Below are 21,322 nucleotides of genomic sequence, written 5' to 3'. Positions count from 1 at the left end.
GCCCATCTGCAAACAGCTGGGGCATGCACACCTACCTGCTCCTGGAGCAAAACGCACTGCGGCGGCTCTGAGTCCATCAAGGTGAGACCCCAAGAGCGATCCGCACATGACGGACGAAACCTGAGAGGTTTGCGTGGTTTTCGTTCTTTAGAGAGTCCTGCGGGAAAGTTAATAAAACCGCAGCTTATGCAAAGACACATCAGAAGGCGTCACGCCATCATCCTCAAATGTTGCGGAGGGGATGCGCGAGTGGAGGAGGGAGAGGGCGGGGTTCCGGGGTCGTGTCAGCCCGGCCGGGGTTCACCGACCTGTGCCTGGGGGGCGGGGGGCGGAGAGGCCGGCCCAGCGTGACCATTGAGACGCTTCCTCACACACTTTGTTCTCTAGTCTCGGGGGACACGCGGCCGCATCTAGAGGCAGGTGTGCCGTCGCCCGGGAGCGCGACGGCTCCCTGTGGGTGAATGGCAGGGACTGGGCTCGACGAAAGCCATCGGGCAGCAGGGTGCCGGCGCGGACGCGGAGAAACACGCTAGGCGCCCGGGGTCACGGGTTCAGGGGCTCGTCAGTCAGGACGGGCCGGGAAGGGCGAGCGCGCGCCGGCACCTGCCCTGCGGGCCCCGTGGCGCTGCAGCCGTCGGGGCAGCCTGTCGAGGGAGGAGCGTTGCACTCGTAGGCAACTGCGGACACTCTAAAACGTTGGCTGATGTCCCATTCGCAGGTGACCGTGAGTCTGCACCTCTGCTGTGACTGGGTGTGGCAGCCTTGCATTTTCAGAATAATTCCACAGCGTTCCTTGGCCTCATGATGGGGTTATCTGCCCAACCGACAACCACCCCCGGGCCTCCATCTCTGCCTCTGCAGTTGAAGGCTGGACCAGCCGAATTCTCGAAGTCTCTTTCCACCCTGGAATTCCATTACGCTCCCAGTGAGGACTTGGAAATAGAAACAGCACTGTCCTCATGCCCCAGGAAAATTCAGATGAAGCTGAATTTTACAAACAGCCCTTGACAGGAGGCTTTCTGCTCAGGCCGTGGAATCGGGTCAGCTGTTTTTCTTCCCAGTTTCTTATTTTTCCCCCTTCTTGAGAAGTCTTGATACCAAGGGAACTATCAGCTGTCCCTATAAAAACAAAACACAGAAAATGGATGAATTCATCTTAGCTTCCTATTGTTTGAGTCATACTTTGACAGTCACTCCCAGGGCACACCCGCTCTGGATGTCTAGGCAGACATTTTAAAAGGAGGAGATTTTTGGTACATGAAGTAAGACTACAGATATTCATCTCTGTTCACTGTCTAGACATGGGAAACATCTGGGAAAAAGACCAGTATTTTCATATAAATTTCCTTCCCGGCTCTTCCAGGCTGTGCTCAGGAAACCGCTCACGGCTGGTCTCTATGATAAAAATCGTTGGACACGAAAACTCTTTCCTTTAGGTGCTTATCAGCTCTTTTTTTCTGCTCCCTTCCTAATCAGTGTCAAAGGGGAAAAAATCGTCTTTTTCCCGATGAGTCGGCAGTGCATACGCTTTCTCCCCTCGTGGGCGTTTGGGTGTCATCTGAGCGCCGGAGGCTGCCCCTCTCTGCAGCTCCTGAGTGAGCCGGCTCTCGTCCCTGCCCCTGTGCTCCGCCTCGGCCTCTAACTCAGGTGCCTGGTCTCAGCCTCTCAGTCGTAAGAGTCGAAACACGCCTGGGCGGATTGCTTCTCCGTCGCCCACGCGGAGCTCCGTGGTCATCAAACTCCCGCAAGCCCCCACTGCCAACCCAGAGCAACCCGTTCTCATGAGCTGGCCCCCAAAATTTGTTTCCCGGTATCATTACATTAGATCTGCCTTCTCAGCCCGGGTGGCTTGCAAAAGGACACATCCTGCAGCACACATGTGTCCACACTGTGTGCCTTTGCCCCAAGGCTGTTCCAGAAATGCCACTGCTTGCTGACACACTGTGCCGGGCACATGCTCCATTCGGACAGATCGCAGGCCCCTCTCTCTGAAATTCTGTAAACAACGTGGCAGTGAACTCCTGGGAAGGAAGCAGCCCTTGAACGTCTGTGGGCGATCCTTGCTGCAGCAGATGGCAGGGCCTACATCTGTGTCCTTGTTCGCCTCGACACGGCAGGATGGTGCTTCGAAGGTGGAAGCATGTTTCTCCAGGTGGCGGTGAACGACTGAAGCTCAGAGCTTAGCAGGATGGGCGAGCTCGTCTCGCGAAAGAGGCCCCCGCACAGCGCTGAGGACCGTTGCTGAACATGTTAGCGTAACGCGGTTCAGACCGAAAGTGCCGAGACTTTCTGCTTTTGACTGAACGTACATGAGTTAAAGCAGGGAACAGTGATTATTTCACCCTGAAAGGAAACACGGACTAGTGAGGTAGGCAGACATAATGTGTTATTGAGTAATAAAAGGGAGCTGTGCAACATTAATAACCACCAGCCATTAAGCACAAAAGCACACTTAAAAATACAGCTGTTACGTGAAGAACAGAAGATAACGAAGAACTGTGGTGCTGGAAAGGCTGTCAGCCGTCTAGCCAATCCAGCTTTATTTGGATGCAAAAAAGATGTTGGGGGTAGAACATCTGAAAGCCAAAGAAATGAATGTTGTGGGCACAGAGGTGACAGGGCGGGACTCAGATCTCCTAACCACAAGGTCACTGCTGTTTACGGTTTATCTTTCTACAGACTTTTAGGAATGAACCAAGAACCTAGTCAGAGGAAAACGAAGATGCCAGGTCTTTTTAGACGTTAAAGTCATCTAAGAACAGGGGAATAGCTGTGTTGAAAGTCATCAAGATTTCATCCCTGACTTTAAAGTCTCATTCGTGTTAAACTATTTATTGACATGATGAATTATAACGCTTGCTTTCAGAATTTTCCCTCCTTTGTAGAAAAGTTAGTCATTTAAAAAATCTCATGAAACCGGTTAATGGGGAAAATATCTCTGAAGTCTGGAGTCCGTGGTGTTTGGTCAGGTCCAGGGTGGGTGTGGAGGGTGATTTCTGTAACGAGAGACTGAAGTGGCGAGAGCTGCAGGAGGTGGACAATTAAGAAGGAAAAACACCTTTCCATCTCTTCTAGCTTCTTCTAAATGATGACCCACGAACCAGCATGTATTTCTGTTCGGTAAAGCTTAATTTCCATCACCTTCCAAAGAATCCGTACTCTGGCTGATGGGTAGAAATTCAAGCTCCATGCTGGATGTAGCGCTCCAGAAGTTAGATTTATTGTATGAATAACTCAAAATAAATGAAAATCATTTTTTCTATCAGCAGATCATGGGTTTTAATGACTCTCGGAAGATTTAAGAATGTAATTCTCTACCACAGTATTGGACACAAGTTAAAAAGGAGAAACATGATTTTCTGTCTTTAGCAGCTGGTAACCCTGCATATGCATATGGAAGATATATGTACAGAAATGAACAGCAGATTAATGTTTAGGCTCTGCATGACTTGGGGAGAATGTATACTAGCAGGTGGCTGTGTTAGAGTAAGACGAAAAGGAATACAGATTTTTAAAAAAGCCAGGCTGATGTACCACTGCTTCATTTTCAGGCCATGACCCGTACTTAGTTCCCTGTTGAGTCTAAGCTGAAACTGATCACTAGACTGAGGTCTATAAAGTCAGCACTTGTAAGTACACAGAGAAGGACCTGCAAGGCCGTTTAATACTGAGAATTATTTTTAAAAGATTGCATTAACTGTTTACTTCTAGAAGAAATAAATATTAACACATCAATGTAAAACCCGTGTTATTGGCGTGCTATTTTAAAGAGTCCTTTTGCTGGCTAGATGATGGCATTTTAATATTTCCCCTAAAAGAGCCTAGTTTTTATTTTATTTTTAGCATCTTTGAACCAGGACTACAAATTCGAGTTTTCAAAAGCTCTTTTATTTAGAGGTCATTCTTTGTGATTCAGAGTCTCCAGTCGGCACCTAATTTCCACGTGCACAGTGGCAGCAGTGTTGTCATTAAACGAACCCTGCAGACACAGGCGCTAGATTTTACTTCAGCCCCAGCGGCAGAGTCCTACCCCAGCCAGCTCTGACTGGAAATGCTAAGGACGAATAAAATGGAAAGATTTAATTAAACGTTTCTTCGGCTCCTCCCCAAACTCTGGGCGGGCTTGCTGGGCAGAGCAAATGGCCCGTGCGTGGTAGCAGTAGTTTGGGACTTGAGCGGTGCTCACGAAAGGTTCCCCTTTAGAGATAGGATTAGACACGATATACGGGGCCTGACAGTCCCAAGAAATGATAAACAGGCCCAGCAGAGAGGGCGCTAAGTGGCTGGAGGACGGGTGGGTAAGTAAACACCTGGTCATTTGTGGGACAGTTTACAGAGTGAGGTCTTCCATTAGCTGCGGCCTGAAACGAGCCGTTAAGATAGCGGGGTTTGGCTTGCGTGTCACTCGCTTCTGCTTTGAAGGGAGCCGCCCCTTTCTGTACCAGTGCGTGTCTATCTCAGAGTAATCACGTTTAGCAGACACCACTGTCGTTTTCTCAGAGGTTCTGGATGGTGGCCCGCGTGGACTGGGGTGTCACTGGTCGCTGTGACCGGGGAACGGGTTCAAGGGCAAGTCCAGCTGCGGGGGTGGAGACGCACGGCCAAGGCTGGCGCTGGGTGAAGAAAGGGGGTGCTGAGCTGAGCGGAGCTGGTGTGGGAGCCGCTCGGACAGACCCTGTAACCTGAAACATTGCGTTCTCGAGAGAAGACTGCCAACCTCCACTCTGCAAAAATCCCTGATTCCAGAGTAGCAACAGCAGTGGCTACTGAATATTCCTGTGTGCCAGGCGCCTTCTGAGCACGTCTGGTACAGTTCAGCATTTCGTCACGAAGCTCTACGTGACGGATTCCGTTGTTACTGAGAGCAGAGGAGGCACAGAGAGGTAGTGTGATCTGTGAGTGGTGGCCCAGCTCCGGCATCACAGTCTGATTCCAAGCTGAGTGTCCAGCTGGGGAATCCGGACTCACCAGTGCAATGTAGCAGCAGATAAACTAGCTTCCTTGTGTCTGGGAAGATGTGTTGTCTCCGCTGGCAAGCGCCCACCCTACAAAGAAATTAAATCTCCCTCACCTTTTTCATCCTAATGTTTATCCTAATATCATGAGCCTGATATTTTGTTTTCCTCCACGAGGTATACAGTGGTCGCATTTTTACTTGTCTCACATCCTGGAAATGACATCATTAAACTATCGGGGCTGCTTTGTGTCCAACCCAGATGACGCTGAGCGGACAGGGGATGTATCAGAAGGACGCCGAGTTGCCCCGTCCGACACGAGACAGGGAAGCGGTCTCAGCTCAGGGAGAAGTGGACAAGACGCTGCTCTGGAGGAGGAGGTTTGCTCTTGTTATGCGTCTGGCTTTGTCTGTCTCTCTTGCCTCACCCTCCACACTGGTTTTCTCTGCTTTTTATGCAGAAGGATGGAAGATCCGGGCAGAGAGAATTTATACATTGAATCCAGAATTCAGTTCAAGTTCAGCACGTATGCCTGGCCTTATAATGACACACGAATAATTACTTTTATGCTGCAACTGCCTTTCCCTCTTCAAGAGAAAATGAATTGACGCTCTCCCTGGCCAGGTCTGCATAAATGGAATTCGGGTCACCTATTCCATGTTGCCTAAATGAGAAGGTGTGGAGTTGGGTTCTACCGATGGCAGGATGGATGTTCTAGTTTAAAGGCTCAAGACTGCCAAGTGTTTCTCCTCAAACTCGACTGCAGAGCCAGCCATGACATAGAGACGGACGGAGCACCTGTTGTGTTCCTAAAGCCGTGCTAGCAATAAATGGACCATGAGTCCTTTTGTTTTCCCTCCAATATGTCTGATGTGGTTGAGGAGGCAAAACCGAACCATCCTGAAAGGAAGTATGTGACAAACCAGAATAGTGACAAAGTTCACACACACAATTGAAAACTATCTGCCCTTGGCAGACCTGCGCTGTCTCATCTGAGCCTCACCGCGAGCTCTGCAGACAGAGTCCCACTTCTCTGGTGCTTGCATGTCTCCAGGAGCAGAGATTTGCAGCAAGTCACCGGTGAGAACTGCTTGAATCGGTCCCCAAGCCCACGCCTTCCAAATCTCAGGCCACACTGCCTCCCACTTCCCACGCTTCTGTGGCCTTTCAAGTATCATCAGAGTCCGTGAGTTAGGAAATCGGGGGGTGGGGGGAGGTCGGTAGGAAAACGTGACTAAATTTAGTGGAACAAGAAATCGAAGAGTGGATTGTTCAGGCTACTTACGGAAAGTGACAGAAAATAAACCCACAAGAAGGCAGGCAAAAGAGTGTCTTAGAGACGAATCTGTCTGTGGGCACCTTTCTCTCTGGAGCCTGGACAGCACAGGAGGTCAGCTGGGGACACTTTGGGGACGTGCGTGTGGGTCCGACCGCAGACGCCGAGGTGCCGGGTGACAGGGACTGAGCAGCCGCTGAAGGCAGGTCAGCCTCGTTTGGGAGTCGGCTTGCGGGCCGGACAAGCCGCTGGCCAGAGAGTGTCCGCGGCCGGGGGTGAGCGCGGAGGTGAGAGGAGCTCTGGAAGGTAGGGTCTGGTGTCCTGAGCCAGGGTCACCCAGGGCCGAGGTGCGCCCGCCTTGTGCAGCCGAGTCCAGGGACGAAGGGCACTCACATCCCCCGGGGTCTTCCTGGACCCGAGGATGTCTTCTTGGGAGGAAACCCACTTACCGTGTTTGTGTTTGGCATGCTTGTCCCCCTCCCCTTTCAGGGACAGAAGTGGCGTATCCTCAGAGACCCGTTCCCCCCCCACCCCACCCCCGCCACCCCGGCCGGGCCGCAGTGATTGGTTCAGGCCGGGGCACATAAGCCACTGCGATGGGGCACCACCCTCCTGAGGCTTTGGCAAGAATTCCCTGAGGAAGATGGTTTCCTCTCCCGGGACTTGCTGCGGCAGGGCCACGCTGAGTCTAGGACTGTCCCTGGGCCACCCTGCCCTGCTGGGGACAGGGCCCGCCTGGAAGGAAGCCGAGAGGATGGGACGCTTCCTGGGGAGGCGTGTGGAGCCTGAATCCCTCCAAGCCCAGGCAACAGCTGCGCTTTTCTTAGGCAGAGGAGCCGCTCTGTCCCCTGCCAGTTCAGGCTGCTCTGAGCTGAGTTCTGTCACATGTAACTCGGGTGTCTGCTGATGCGGTTAGTAAATGCACCCAGCGTCCCCCACCAGCTAGAGTTTAGCTTCTCTGTGGGACGTAACCGGGAGCCACTGCAGGCTGGTGACTTTTTTTGTTGGGCTAAGTTCCATCAGGATTCGAAACTAGGACATACTCAACTAGATTTCATGACATTTAATATAATATTTTTATCTAAAAATAAATGAAGAATGGAGAAAGAAAAAGAACGCACAGCTTAAATAGACAGGAAGGAAAGTTTTTGAAGAGACTGCTTGTCTCACTCTCCCGTTTCACAGCGATGGGATCCTCGGGCCCTTTAATGCTGTTTAGTGTCCTGCAGCACCAGCACCTGCTCATGTGACAGGAACAGGACTGAATGGACGCAGCGGTTAAAATGGGGGGGAATGGAACACGGCAGGACGGCGTCCTCGGAACCAGACGGCAGGAGCCTCCTCATCTCACCTTATTATTTGCACATCCGTCCAATGCAAAAGGCACTGGCCGCTCCACTTTCCAGACGAGGAAACTTAAAATGCGGTGGGAGAAGTGGTCACGGAGTGGGGATCTGAACCCACTTCTCTGGATCTGTCTTTGCTGCAGTGGGGCCTCTGTGACCCTCCACCTCCTTCGGGAGGGGTGGGAGCTGAGATGGCTCGCAGAGGCCCTGGCACTTTTGCTCTGGCGTTGATTCTGAACGGCGAGAACCTGTTCGCATGGGGTCCCCCTTCCAGGCCGTCCTTATTTGAGAAGTAAACGCACTAACAGAAGAACGCCCGAGCGCCTCATCTCTCTCCTGTTTGGAACCGCCTGATGGTTCCCGCTCCCTCTTCCTGTTGAACTTTGCTACCAGAAACAAGTCTGTCCAAGGAGCCCAGCTTCCTTGGTATATGTGACTTCACGACCCCTTCAACCAAGAGGCCCTTCTAACTGACAGTGGCTTCAAGAAATGTGTTTCTGGTCAATTACAGGAGGGCAGCTGATCGCGGAAGGTAAACAGGTGATGAAATCCGTCGTTAGTAGCTCATCCGTAATTCATCTCCCCTGGAGCAGTTGACACAGCATCGGGGCTTGAGTCCTGGGCGCTCAGAAGTGCAGGCTCTGGGGTCAGCGGAGCAGATTCATTATAACCCAGTGTAAAGCACGGCCTGTCTGTGTCAATTACCGCCGTTTGATAACAGATATTAGGTCCAGGCCTGTTCTTTCTCAAGACGCGGCCGCACGTTTTAAAATCATTAGGAGGGTGAGCGTGAGCTCCGGGGCCTCGGGGTTCAGTTCATTTGTTACGTCGCATCAGGGTTTGAAGACACAGGCCTGGGGCTGCGGAGCACAGGCGGGCGGCAGTGGGCAGGGGATGGTGTCTTATTTGCCCAGGGAGCCACTGAAGATCTGCAGGATCCCGGGGGGCAGTCACCCCATAATCACTCCTGCTGGAGAGCGCCTGAGGGCACCACCAGAAAATTACCCCAACTCAGGTTCCAGCGAAGCCGGGGAGGTTTTATTGAAATCAAGTGCCTTCTGCGGACCCTGTCTCTGCCGGGACATGGAAGTGTGTCTTTCTCCCCTTTCTTGCAAAAACCATATGTGTGCTTTCCAGGAGGCTTTGAACATTCCGGCCTTTCCAGGAGCGCTTTGTCACATGTAGGCGTGGGTTCAACACACATAAGCCGTCCTCTTTGGGCAGGCCTGTGCTGCAGAAATAGAACATGCTGGGCTGAGACGGGTGCAGATGCTATAAATAGCTCTGCGGATGCCATGACTCACCAGACGTACCTGAAAATGAAGATGAATCCTTCAAAACCTGTTTGGAAAAACAGAGGGTACAGCAAGGGCCCCCCTGCCCCATCCTGAAGGGCCCATCCGCCTGATGGGCAGCGTGGTTCAGGCTCTGTGGGAAGGGCCGCAAACTCAGCCCCAGAGCCCCTGGGGGAGGTTAGGGAACAACTCGCCTTCATTTTAGGTTCAAAACTCCCTTTTACACCAGTGGGATCCCCACATGGGCTGGACTCAGAGTCTGTTCTGTAAACAAGCGCAGCCAGGAAAGCTTGACGCTGACACGCTTGTCCCCAAGCCCCGACCAGTCTGAGCTCCTGGCGCCCCAGGGCACAGCGAACTGGGCCCGGCATCCTCTCCATCCACAAGCTGGCTGTCAGGCCAACCTGGCCTGTGGGCCGACGCTTCTGCTGGCTGGGTTTCCACCGAGCGCCGTGTCCCAGGAGCCAGCCACACTGGGGAGTCCGACAGGGACCTAGAGTTAGCACAGATTTCTCACACAAGAAAATCTGCTTCAGAATATGTAATGCGTGTTAAGGTGTTGAGTTAAACACAGGGTTTACTTTCTCAAGGAACCTCTAGGGATACTTGTCACAAGTCTAAATAAGCACAAGGAGGATTTCACACACTTCTCCCTACAGCAGAGCGTGTGGCACCTGAACAGCCCGCAGGTGATAAGCTGTGTCTGCAGGGTAAGGGCACAAGCGCGTGTGGTGGGGCTGCGTTACTTGTGATCCACGTTTACACACGCATGCACATGCACCCCCCCCCCCCCCCAGGATCTAGGCACACACGATTCTATTAGAGCAGACAGAAAGCATTACTTACTGAGTGCAAGGAACACGCAGACCCCTCACTGCTATGAATTTTATGAGAGTGAAACGCTGAAAATTCCACACACGTGCGTCTGCATCCTGTTTTCTTTCCTCTTCATCGTCCATCATCCCTGGCTCTGAGGGATACGCAGGAGTAGGTGACAGATGTTAGAATCATTTTGCAGATTCATCTGATAAAAGACTCAGGAATGCGCTGGTCGTTTTCGATTCCCGTAACTGTTCAGTTTGTAGGGCCTTGTCCGCAGAGCAGTCCCTGGCCCATGTATGACCTTGAGAAGCCGTGTCCTTTTCACTGTCATGGATGCCGCCCCCCTCCCCGTTTTAATACAGTGATTTCCGCCACTGCTAACTACTGCGTGTGATGGAAGAGCGCTCAGAATGAGCCATTTCCACAGCGCCCTCGTCCCCGGAAGAAACTTTTGTGTATAATTGAAGAAACTGATGATCAATTATTTTTTGTTTAGTAGCTCAAAATGTTACAGTTTTGGTGAATTTTGCCAGCTCATCTCACCTAATGCTTTATTAATTGTGTAAAAATAAGGATGGAAAAAGACTGTTATAGAATCAAAGGAAAGAGATCTTGTCACAAGTTTCACTGTCTCTTAAATGATAAGATTTTGTAAAAATCCTAGCTGTGGCTGTAGATAATATCCTAGAAATAATTCACCTGGGTCAAAATCCATCAGTAAGAGGAGCATTTTTGGTGGTTTTCATTTGAGAATAGGCCGGTTTGTAGAGACATTGAGGAGGCAGTCCAGTCCCCACGTGTCCCCACGCGTCCCACGCTCAGGATCCCGGTATTAAGGCCGGATGCTGCCGCGGCACACCTGCCAGAGTTCACGCACCGGTTCCGAAGCAGCTTCTTCGTTAACCACAGTCCACGCTTCCTGCGCTGTGAGTTCCCACTGTGGCTCTGCCCAGCCTCCGAGCCAGGATTCACTTGCAGGGGTCTTCGCATCCCTGAGGCTCCTCTAGACGTGGGCCACTTCCTAGACTTGAGGCTCACGTCTCAGCTTTGCCCCGACCCCGGCTCTCGTGAACCCCGTCCGTTCGTGCAGTTCTGTGTGCAGAAGCAGAGCTGCTGGGAGGCCGTGATGGGGAGAGGAGGTCAGGTCTCTGTGACATCGGTCGGGGAGATGGGCTGTCATACCTTTTTGGAAAACCTTGAAATCAAGAGACACTGGAGGTCGAAGTGTCCACTGGATGAGGAATTCCTGGCGTCAGAGGAGGTCACCGGGCACGTGCACTCCCGCGGGGAAGATAAGGCTGTGTGTTCCTTTTCGTGTCCCCTGTTTTCCAGGCCAGCTCTCACATGCCATTTTTCTGCCTTGCAAGATAGTAAGACACTGTGAGCATTTGGTATTTAAACAGAGACGTCTGTGGTATGAGGCGAGCACATGTACCGAGGGCAGGTATACACATCCCCACGAATGCTTCTAAGCGCCGCCGCGGCAGTTCTGTGTCATCCTAACCAATTTCGTTGCTTTTCCTTAATAGAGGAGTTACCAGGTGACAATGTTATCTTCCCAAGGCGGCGCTGTTACTGAAGTGGCACTGCTTAAAGGGGTTCGTTTCATTTTATATTTGTTTACATTTGTGCCATTCATTTGTAATGCTTAAGTTGTTCGCAATGATAAAAAAAAATTTCTGCCTTCACACTTGAACCTTAATTTTCAAGATGCCTGTCAGGTATTCAGGACACATAGTTTTTCTAAGGAAGGACTTTTCTAAGGACGTGATTCTCATATAATACATTCAGGGCGCGTAATTTTGACGTGTAATTTCAGTTGAGTATCGAACAGCTTCTCATTTTTACTGATAATTCTGCTTTTAGTCTTAAGACGGTGCCAAGTCCATCTGCCTGTTGGCTGAGTTAGGTTCCTTTGCTGTAGACAGTTCAGACCTAGAAGCAACCTGCAGCAACAATTACAGTAACAGAAATGGATGTTTGACACGCCCTCTCCTTGAAGCCCCCTGGGCTCTCGGCTTTTCGGGGGTGCTCCTCCTCCCTGGGAGGCACTCTGGGTGTTGTGGAGCTGTGGTGAGGTGTGAGTCCATGCGATGGGACGTCAGGCGTGAGCTGCACCGCGTGTCCCTGCTCCGCTGCAGCGAGTCACGGACCGCTGCACAGTCTCCAGTGCTGGGTACCACACTTGGTGCTGGCGATGCTCAGGGAGGGGCTCAGCATGTCCCCTGGCGGGGGGTGTTCTGAGGGGGAGCTGTGTGCAAACACAGGAGGGAAAGGGTGAGACGCAGAGTAACGAGAGGTGAAAACCGTGGTCTGTGGATGGGGAGGATGGGGGGACGGGGGCAGCAAGCCCTGCGTTCTTGCAGGCACTGTGCCCACTGGTGGTTGCAGGAGCAGGAGCAGAGCCTACCCTGATGTTGGGACGCAGCCCAGCTGAGCACAAACACGGGCTGCAAACGACTCAGGTTCTGTCCCAGGACGACCCTTGGAGTCGTTTCACATGTGTGCCCTAGGCGGTGTGCATCTGACATCAAATGATAGAACAGACGTGTGGGGAAACGTCTGAATCCATCCAGGGAAGAAACTCAGAGTCCTGCTGATGATGTTTCTCAGACTTTCCCCTTCCTACTCCCTGAAACACTCCCAGTTCGTGCAAAAGAATGAACTGAATTGATTTTTTTTTTTTTTTTTTGACTTTTCTAGGGCTGCACCTGTGGCATATGGAGGTTCCCAGGCTAGGGGTCTAATCGGAGCTGTAGCTGCTGGCCTACACCACAGCCACAGCAGTGCCGGGTCCTTAACTCACTGAGCAAGGCCAGGGATTGAACCCACAACCTCATGGTTCCTAGTCAGATTCATTAACCACTGAGCCACAACAGGAACTCCAAGAATGAACTGATTTTTTTTTTTTTTAAAGCAAATCTAGTACTTTTTCTAATGAAATCAACATTTCAAGGAAAAAGGTACAAAGTGTGTTTCATATGACAAAAGTTTGTTTTTTTATATTTTTCCAGCAATTGAAATACAATTTATATACACTTCAAAGGCATTCTTATTTTGATGACAGCTTCTTGCTGTCTTTAAGTATACTTCTGCTAGAGATCAAATCAGTATCATAGCCCTAATCGCAGATTACTTCTTACTCAGTTTCCTGATGACAGATACAGCCCATAAGTGAGGTTCGCCTAATTGCCAAGGTGGCACAGTATTTCAAATGACGGGGCCTAAGTGACTGACCGTTGGCTCTGAGAGCTGCTGTGTACCGTCTGCGTGGGGCCTGCTTAGACCTCCCTACGTGATTCAGCAGCACAATAACGTGGCATCACCAACAGGCTTGCTCTTCTGTCATGTTTCTTTCTCTTTCTTTGGGGATCTGGTATATGCAGAAGTTCCTGGGCCAGAAATGGAACCCCCACCATAGCAGTGACAATGCCGGATCCTTAACCTGCTGAGCTGCCAGGGAACTCCCTGTTGTTTCAACCACTGGATCAAACCTGGGGAAAGGCCTTGTCAGGTGCTGAAGTGATTAAAGGAGGGTGGCTCTCTGAGCAGAGGTAGGGTGTAGATTGAAACACATGCACACTAGGGGTCTTGGAGCCTGGAGTTAGCAGCAAGTCATCTGGATTATAAAGTCAGGCGTGCTGGGTACCCAGGCTGATAAAGCTAGGGAATGGGCAGCCCTTACTGTTGGGGCGATTCCAGCTTCTCAGAGAGCCTGTTTCCTTCCTTCAGTGATATTTCCTAATGATTTCTGACACCTGTCCTGATATTTGCCTCTTAATCTATTCCATTCCTATTCTTGTTAAAATTATTAGCTGAATCTATGTACCCGATCAGAATCTCTGTGTTATAATTGCTCAGAATTGTAGATCATTTATCTATCAGTCTGGACTCCCAGGAAACATACGTAATTGTTTGATAAATATTACTTCTTATACTCTGTTCTTAAAACATCATCACTGAATTGATTAAAAAGGTTCTGATGGCAGAGGGATGGTCCGATGACAGTCTGATGGCGTGCAGTGCTGGGATGATTGCTGGGGCTGTGCTGGTTGGAGGTACGGAATTAACTGGTGATGCTCTGATGCTGATGTTGTCATGGCAACGCTCTGACAGTGATGCTGTGACGGCTGGTGGTGCTGAGAGTGTCAGGACAAGTCATGAGTGGTCATGTGGTGAGTGACCAACCTGTGGATGGCTGGGTAGTGACCCTGTGCGTAACACTCGGGGTAACAACAAATGGGTCAAAAATTACTTTCTAAAAACATCTCATCAATTTCATGGAACATAGATCTTTTCCATCAAGAAGATGATTCTCTACAAATACTGGCGAAAATAGAAGTTATGAAGATAAAGGCCTAACTGTAGGACACTAATGCCACAGACAAATCTTTTCCAAAAAGCTCTTTTTTTTCTCTTTCTTAGGTGTCTGCAGATTCTAATCATGATGATAGGGTTTTGTCACACATATATACTTGTATATCAAAAAAGTATTTACTGGGAATAAATACTACTTGAAAATTATTGCATTACTTTTTTGCAGAAATAAGTGTCCACTGCAAATTTTGGTTTTCACTGTAATAATTGGCAGTTAAAATATATTTGGGTAAAAAATCAGATTTCCTGCATTATCTTCTGCTACTAGAGAAACCTATATGTTTTCAAATGACTGAAAAAGACAGATATTTAATGCATATATATGATTTTATGTCTTTATATTCAATGTCTTATGTCTTTGAGCAACGCAATTAAAATTGTTTTTTCAGGAGTTCCCATCGTGGCGCAGTGGTTAACGAATCCAACTAGGAGCCATGAGGTTGTGGGTTCAGTCCCTGCCCTTGCTCAGTGGGTTAACGATCCGGCGTTGCCGTGAGCTGTGGTGTAGGTTGCAGACACGGCTCGGATCCCGCGTTGCTGTGGCTCTGGCGTAGGCCGGCAGCTACAGCTCCCATTCGACCCCTAGCCTGGGAACCTCCATATAGTGTGGGAGCGGCCCAAATAAATAGCAAAAAAAAAAAAAAAAACAAACAAACAAAAAATGCTTTTTCAGAAATTTAAAGTACATGGCTTGTACCAAACCTTACCAGGTAATTTTAACTTTTGTAAGCTTTGAGGCTTCATGTTTCCCAACTTCTGATATTCAGAAAAGATCAGGCCCTAAATATTAGTGTGGCTGAGATCATTTTTCCTACTGTATCTGTGTTGCATCAGGAATTGCATACACGTGGTGGAAAAGCCAGATGAAAAGTGGCAGGCAGCTCCGGGTTTCAGCCTCTCCTTGGTTTAAACCCCGTGTCCCTGAACTTGCACTGTAAGCAGCCTTGACCCTTGTCATTAAAATGAAAAGCAAACCACCCCTCCAAGAGTAGTGGGGTGGTGTGTGTGCTGTTCTTGGAGCCTCCCTTCCAGTTCCCAGGAGGCCAGATTCAGGGGTGGGCAGGGGGAATGCGGCCAGATTTCACTGGACCCCAGCCCTGATGGCCATTCCTGGCGGCAGCCCAGGTTCTCCCCTGCGGCCCCCACTCCCGTCCCTTCCACCTCACTGCCTCCTTGTCCTTGGCTTGCCCTTCGGAGTCCAGCCTCAGGCTGTCAAGTCTAATCATGACACCTGGCCACTGTGTCTGCAAAGGAAAGACAGTGCTGCTGGGGCCATCTCCCCCGCCCCTTGGAGGCCACAGGGGCCCGTGTGATGCCGTGGAAATGGCAGCCAGCACTCTACGTGGCGGTGCGTTCCCCGTGCATGTTGCAACTCTGTCTCTCTGAGATTTTATAAGGAGATAACACCATTAACACCACCAGCCAACACACATGTTTGCTCCTTGTAGACATTTACGGGAGCTTGATGCAGTCAGTGATTCAACATGAACGGTATTCACTGAACTAAAGCACAGCTGTATCTGAGATGGGCCACTCTTGTCAAAAACAGAGATGGAGATGATAAGACAGATCTTACAATGACCTACAGATAAATGTGAGAAGAAAAACTACCATTGTGACCAATGTAAAACAGGATATGCCACTGAGTAAAATTTTAGCTTTAGAAATGTAGGGTGATGCAATCCCACTCTTGGGCATCTATCCGGACAAAACTCTACTTAAAAGAGACACATGCACTCGCATGTTCATTGCAGCACTATTCACAATAGCCAGGACATGGAAACAATCCAAATGTCCATCGACAGATGATTGGATTCGGAAGATGTGGTGTATATACACAATGGAATACTACTCAGCCATAAAAAAGAATGACATAATGCCACTTGCAGCAACATGGATGGAACTAGAGAATCTCATGCTGAGTGAAATGAGCCAGAAAGACAAAGACAAATACCATATGATATCACTTATAACTGGAATCTAATATCCAGCACAAATGAACATCTCCTCAAAAAAGAAAATCATGGACTTGGAGAAGAGACTTGTGGTTGCCTGATGGGAGGGGGAGGGAGTGGGAGGGATCGGGAGCTTGGGCTTATCAGACACAACCTAGAATAGATTTACAAGGAGATCCCGCTGAATAGCATTGAGAACTATGTCTAGATACTCATGTCGCAACAGAAGAAAGGGTGGGGGAAAAAAACTGTAACTGCAATGTATACATCTAAGGATGACCTGACCCCCTTGCTGTACAGTGGGAAAATAATAATAATAATAAAAAAAAATTTTTAGCAATAAACATGTATCATTTTCAAAATTAAAAAAAAAAAAAAAAAGAAATGTAGGGTGATGATGTTTGGGTAGTGAACTTGGCCAGGCAGGGACATGAGTTCAGAATGAAGTGTGACAGCACATCTCGGGGATGATGGGCATGTGGTCCACTGTCCTGAGGGCTCCAGGATGCTGTGACCACTTGGCTCCCCCGGGGACGTGCCTGGTTCCTCACTTTGCTGACGGACGGGCCTTCTGGCCTTTCATGCTGGTAACTCGGGTTCCCATGTGAAAATCCTCTTGGTGCCACTTCCATCATCTGCATGAGCCTGAAAGACCCATTTCATGGTCAGAGAGGTTATTTGGTATTAATCAATTTCATACTGCTTATCAAAAATTTAGAAGTGTGGAATGTGGCTTTTTCTTTCACTTAAGCCTTTTGAAACTAGTGTCACCCTATTGCAAAATACCTGAAGGTAAAACTGTGCTGCGTTGAAATCTGCCCAACGCACAAGCACCAAGCAGACTGCAGACCAGACACTCCTGCTGTAGCCGTTTCCTCTTTGAATAGATTGAACATAGACAGCAAATGTAGGGTGATCAAAGGAGCCGGGGCGGGGTGGGGGGCCCTGGGGTGTGGGATCAACAGAAGTACACGACCCTACATTCAGTAGATAAACCACAAGGGTTTGTTGTACAGTCAATGTCTTGTAATAACTAGTCAGTAACTTGTAATAACCCAGTCAATCCCTTTGCTGTGCACCTGAAGCCAACGTGATCTTGCCCATCAGCTATGCGTCCATAAGATGCAGACTGCAGAGCACAGTGGTTCTGAGTGAGCATTTATTCACATGTCCCTGTGAAAACCAGCTATTTCCAGGGCCTCAGCTTCATCCTTTAAGTGCATGTTTTATTTAATCTCACAGCAACGTATCTAATGTCAGGTTTAGGTTTGTTCTAGGATGCCTGACACTTGTCTACTGAGCTGCCATCTAAAGAGAGTTGGAGGCCAAGGCTGGCTCTTCCACTAACTCAGGTCTGTGCACCTGCTCGTGGCCTTGTTCGCAGATTCAGGTGGCCTCCTCGGTCCCTTCAGTTCAGACGCCATGCGTCCAGGTCAGAGGTCAGCCTGAAACCAGGCGTGTTGGTGTCTCATGTGCCTCTGCACATTGGCACATCCACAGGCGGGCATCTGGGGCCTGTGCAAACCCCTGCTGAGTGTGTTTAAGACGTTCTCACTTAACAGGACAGCTCTCAGGAGGCCTAACCATTGCTCTACAGCACAGGTTGGCAAATGCCCTGGACAGTAAGTATTTTTCTTTAAGGGCCATAAAGTCTCTGCCACAAAGACTCAGTGCTGAGTAGCAGGAGCTCGAAAGCAGCCATGGGCAGCGTGCACATAAGTAAGCCAGACTGAGTACTGGTAGACGCGAAAGACTTACATTCAAACCTCGGGTGCTGACCTTAGAGGCAGAGTTTGTATGATGCGATCATGGTTACATGCGATGGTCAGAAGCACAGACTCAAGGACCAGGTGCCACTTACCTGCTCTGTGACCTCTGCAAGGTTCCTTCACTTTTTCTGTGCTCTGGTGTGTGTAAAATAAGAACAGTAACAGAATTCACATCGTGGGATCATTGTGGCCATTGAGTGATTAAATACGTTAAGGCACTGAAAAAGACAACTCTATTGTGAGTCAGAGTGAACTTTAAAAGCATTTAAAAATGGTACGCTGTGGTGATGTGGGTTTGATCCTCACTCAGTGGGTTAAGGATCGGGCATTGCCATGAGCTGTGGCGTAAGTCACAGATACAGCTCAGATCCCCTGTTGCCGTGGCTGTGGCCTCCAGCTGCAGCTCCAATTCAACCCCTAGCCTAGGAACTTCCATATGCCGCACGTGCAGCCATGAAAAGCAAAGCCAAAAAAAAAAAAAAGTATTTAAGTCCTATATTAACATGAGCTCAGGATGAAGAGTGATGGGACTGTTGCCACAGTAAAGACTATGAGGTCCTCAGATGGGATACAAAGAAGCAATGTTCTGAGATACGAAGGCGATAGTGGCCAGCCTGTTGACTGATGGCTTTGAGAGGTGAGGCGGAGAAAGAGTTCGGAATGATTCCTTACTTTCCGTGTTTGGGCACCGCAGTATAGAACACAAGGAATGAAATTTCAGTGTTACTATTGTGAGTCTTGGAGTCAGTATTCCTCAGCCTTACCTCCTAGTGTAGAATGTTGCATTTCCACCTTGTAGTTCCCTAACTGTCTACTTACTGCCTTCCCCTCAGTACAGTGTCTTCCTTGCATCAAAAAATAGTAGAAATCATGCTGAGTTCTTGGTAGAGGGTGGCCAGGGGGGCACGGCCAGGGTCGGAGGGTCCTCCTGGCACAGTGCAGGTCCTCAGTGCCCAGGATTACCTTGGAGGCGGAGCACAGGACCTTCGGAGGATGGGACTCAGAAGGGGGCTTCGCGGGGAGATGTGCACAGTGCAATTCCTAGAAAGTCAGTGGAGAAGGTGTGTGTGTGTGCCCGAGAGAGAGAGAGAGAGAGAGAGAGAGAGAGAGAGAGAGAGACCTCCTAGACAAGATCTGCCCACAAACCCAACTGCCGTAACATTCTAATTCTAAAGACAGAGAACAGAAACTCAGTGCTATGGCATCTACTCAGAAGGTGTCCCCAAAAGACAAAGAGATTTTTTGAAAATATGGAAGAGAAGTAACATGGAAGAGAGGCTTTGAAGGTCCAGAATAAATCAGTTCTAGTGAAGGGCAGAAAAACACCAAGGCCAGAGGAAGTGGGCAAAAAGCAATGTTTACAGAGACTGTGGCTAAAAGCTGAGAGTTTTTCAGAATGAAGAAAGGTATAGAGATTAGATTGACCATCTATTCTAAATACCACTAAATATTTTAAAAAATCCACAGCTGTACAGGCATAATACTAAGCTAATAGTTACTTACAGAAGAATGGCGGTTTTTCAAATGGACTTCTCAACATCAACTGTATAGGTGAAAAGGGAAAAAAAGGGAGTGCCTGTCATGGCGCAGTGGAAATGAATCCGACTAGGAACCATGAGGTTGTGGGTTTGATCCACGGCCTCGCTCAGTGGGTTAAGGATCTGACATTGCTGTGAGGTGTGGTGTAGGTCGCAGATATGGCTCAGATCTGGTGTGGCTGTGGCTGTGGTGTAGGCTGGCAGCTGTAGCTCCAACTGGACCCCTAGCCTGGGAACCTCCATATGCCGCAGATGCAGCCCTCAAAAGAAAAAAACAAATAACAACGACAACAATGAAAGTCAGAAAGCAGCAGTGGAGTGAGAGCTTTTTTTTTTTTTTTGTCTTTTTTGCCATTTCTTGGGCTGCTCCCACGGCATATGGAGGTTCCCAGGCTAGGAGTCAACCAGAGCTGTAGCCACCAGCCTACGTCACAGTCACAGCAACACGGGCTCTGAGTTGCATCTGTGACTTACACCACAGCTCATGGCAATGCTGGATCCTTAACCCACTGAGCAAGGCCTTGGATTGAACCCGCAACCTCATGGTTCCTGGTTGGATTCGTTAACCACTGAGCCATGATGGGAACTCTGGAGTGATAGCTTTCACATTACTGGGAGATGAACAGTATCAACTTCAATTCTATACCCAGGTTATTATCCTCCAACAAGGAGCACAGAGTATAGAGAAATATAAAGACAAGTAACATTGTACAAACTATGTGTGCTTACTAAAAGTACTGTAAAAGTTATATTTGCAGGAAGCAAATAAATACAGACAAAAAGAATCAAATGTGCATATATGACCTAGATAATAGTGAACAAGAAATTAATTAAAAACATATTACCACATTTAATTAAGAAATTTATTGCTGCACCTGGAGCATATGGGAGTTCCTGGGCCAGGGGTTGAATCTGAGCTGCAGCTGAGACCTACGCTGGTTCCTTTAACCTGCTGCATGGCAGGATTGAAACTGCACCTGCTCAGTGACCAGAGCCATTGCTATTGGGTTCATAACCCACTGTGCCACAGTGGGAACTCCTAATTAATTGTTAATCACAAAGATACTATATCTGCATATAAAAATAAGAAATACAAACAGAAAAAGGTAAAATACGCTAAGGTCTTCGTAGTTTAGGGAGAAGGTTAAAAGAGGTACCTAATGCTGTCATACATTGTTAGAAAAATGTGTAGTTAACATATGTATATTTAAACTTTCTTTTTTAAACGTATATGTATTTTTTCTTTTTAAAAATAGATCATCATCTGAGGAGAGTGAGCAGGAGAAATTCAGGCTCAGTCAAGAAATAAATAAACAACACAAAGAATGACAAGAGTAGACACAACTTTAACGAAGAGAAATTTAAAGTAAATACCACACACTGATACTGATTTACACGGTACCAAAAATTGGAAAACAGAGACTAAACAGACTATTATCCAGAAAAACACCTTAACCAAAATTGTCTCAGGAAAATCTGTTTTATGGAGCAAACCGTAATTTGAAAAGATACATGTATCCCATTGTTCACTGCAGCACTATTCCCAAAAGCCAAGACATGGGAGGAACCTAAGTATTCATTAGCAAAGGACTGGAGAAGGAAGATGTGGAGAAGAGGCCACCACTCAGCCACAGAAAAGCATGAAGAAGTGCCACTGGCAGCAGCGTGGATGGCTCTGGAGGTTATCATGCCAACCAAAGTAGTCAGAGAAAGACAAATATCATATAGTATCACTTACACGTAGAATCTAAAAAAAGATACAAATGAAATTGTTTACAAAACAGAAGTGAACTCACAGACATGGAGAGTAAACTTACGGTTACCAATGGGAAAAGAGAGAGAAGGAATAAATTGAGAATTTGGGATTCACACACACACACACACACACTACTGTACATAAAATAGATAAACACGGTCCTACTGTATAGCCCAGGGAACTATACTCAGTATCGTGTATGAACCTATAATAGAAAAGACCCTGAATCTCTT

General features: G+C 48.6%; 1 long non-coding RNA gene across 1 annotated transcript in view; it reads left to right on the top strand.

Moving 5' to 3' along the window:
- LOC110255792 overlaps positions 1-20,850 on the top strand; it is a 38,128-nt gene extending 17,278 nt beyond the window's left edge. Inside the window, exon 3 of the long non-coding RNA XR_002336609.1 lies at positions 20,590-20,850. This is a non-coding gene — a long non-coding RNA (uncharacterized LOC110255792). The remainder of the gene's footprint in view (positions 1-20,589) is intronic.

This window comes from Sus scrofa, chromosome 11, assembly GCF_000003025.6.
Source record: "Sus scrofa isolate TJ Tabasco breed Duroc chromosome 11, Sscrofa11.1, whole genome shotgun sequence".
Taxonomy (NCBI): domain Eukaryota; kingdom Metazoa; phylum Chordata; class Mammalia; order Artiodactyla; family Suidae; genus Sus; species Sus scrofa.
This window is presented reverse-complemented; position numbering and strand designations above follow the sequence as displayed.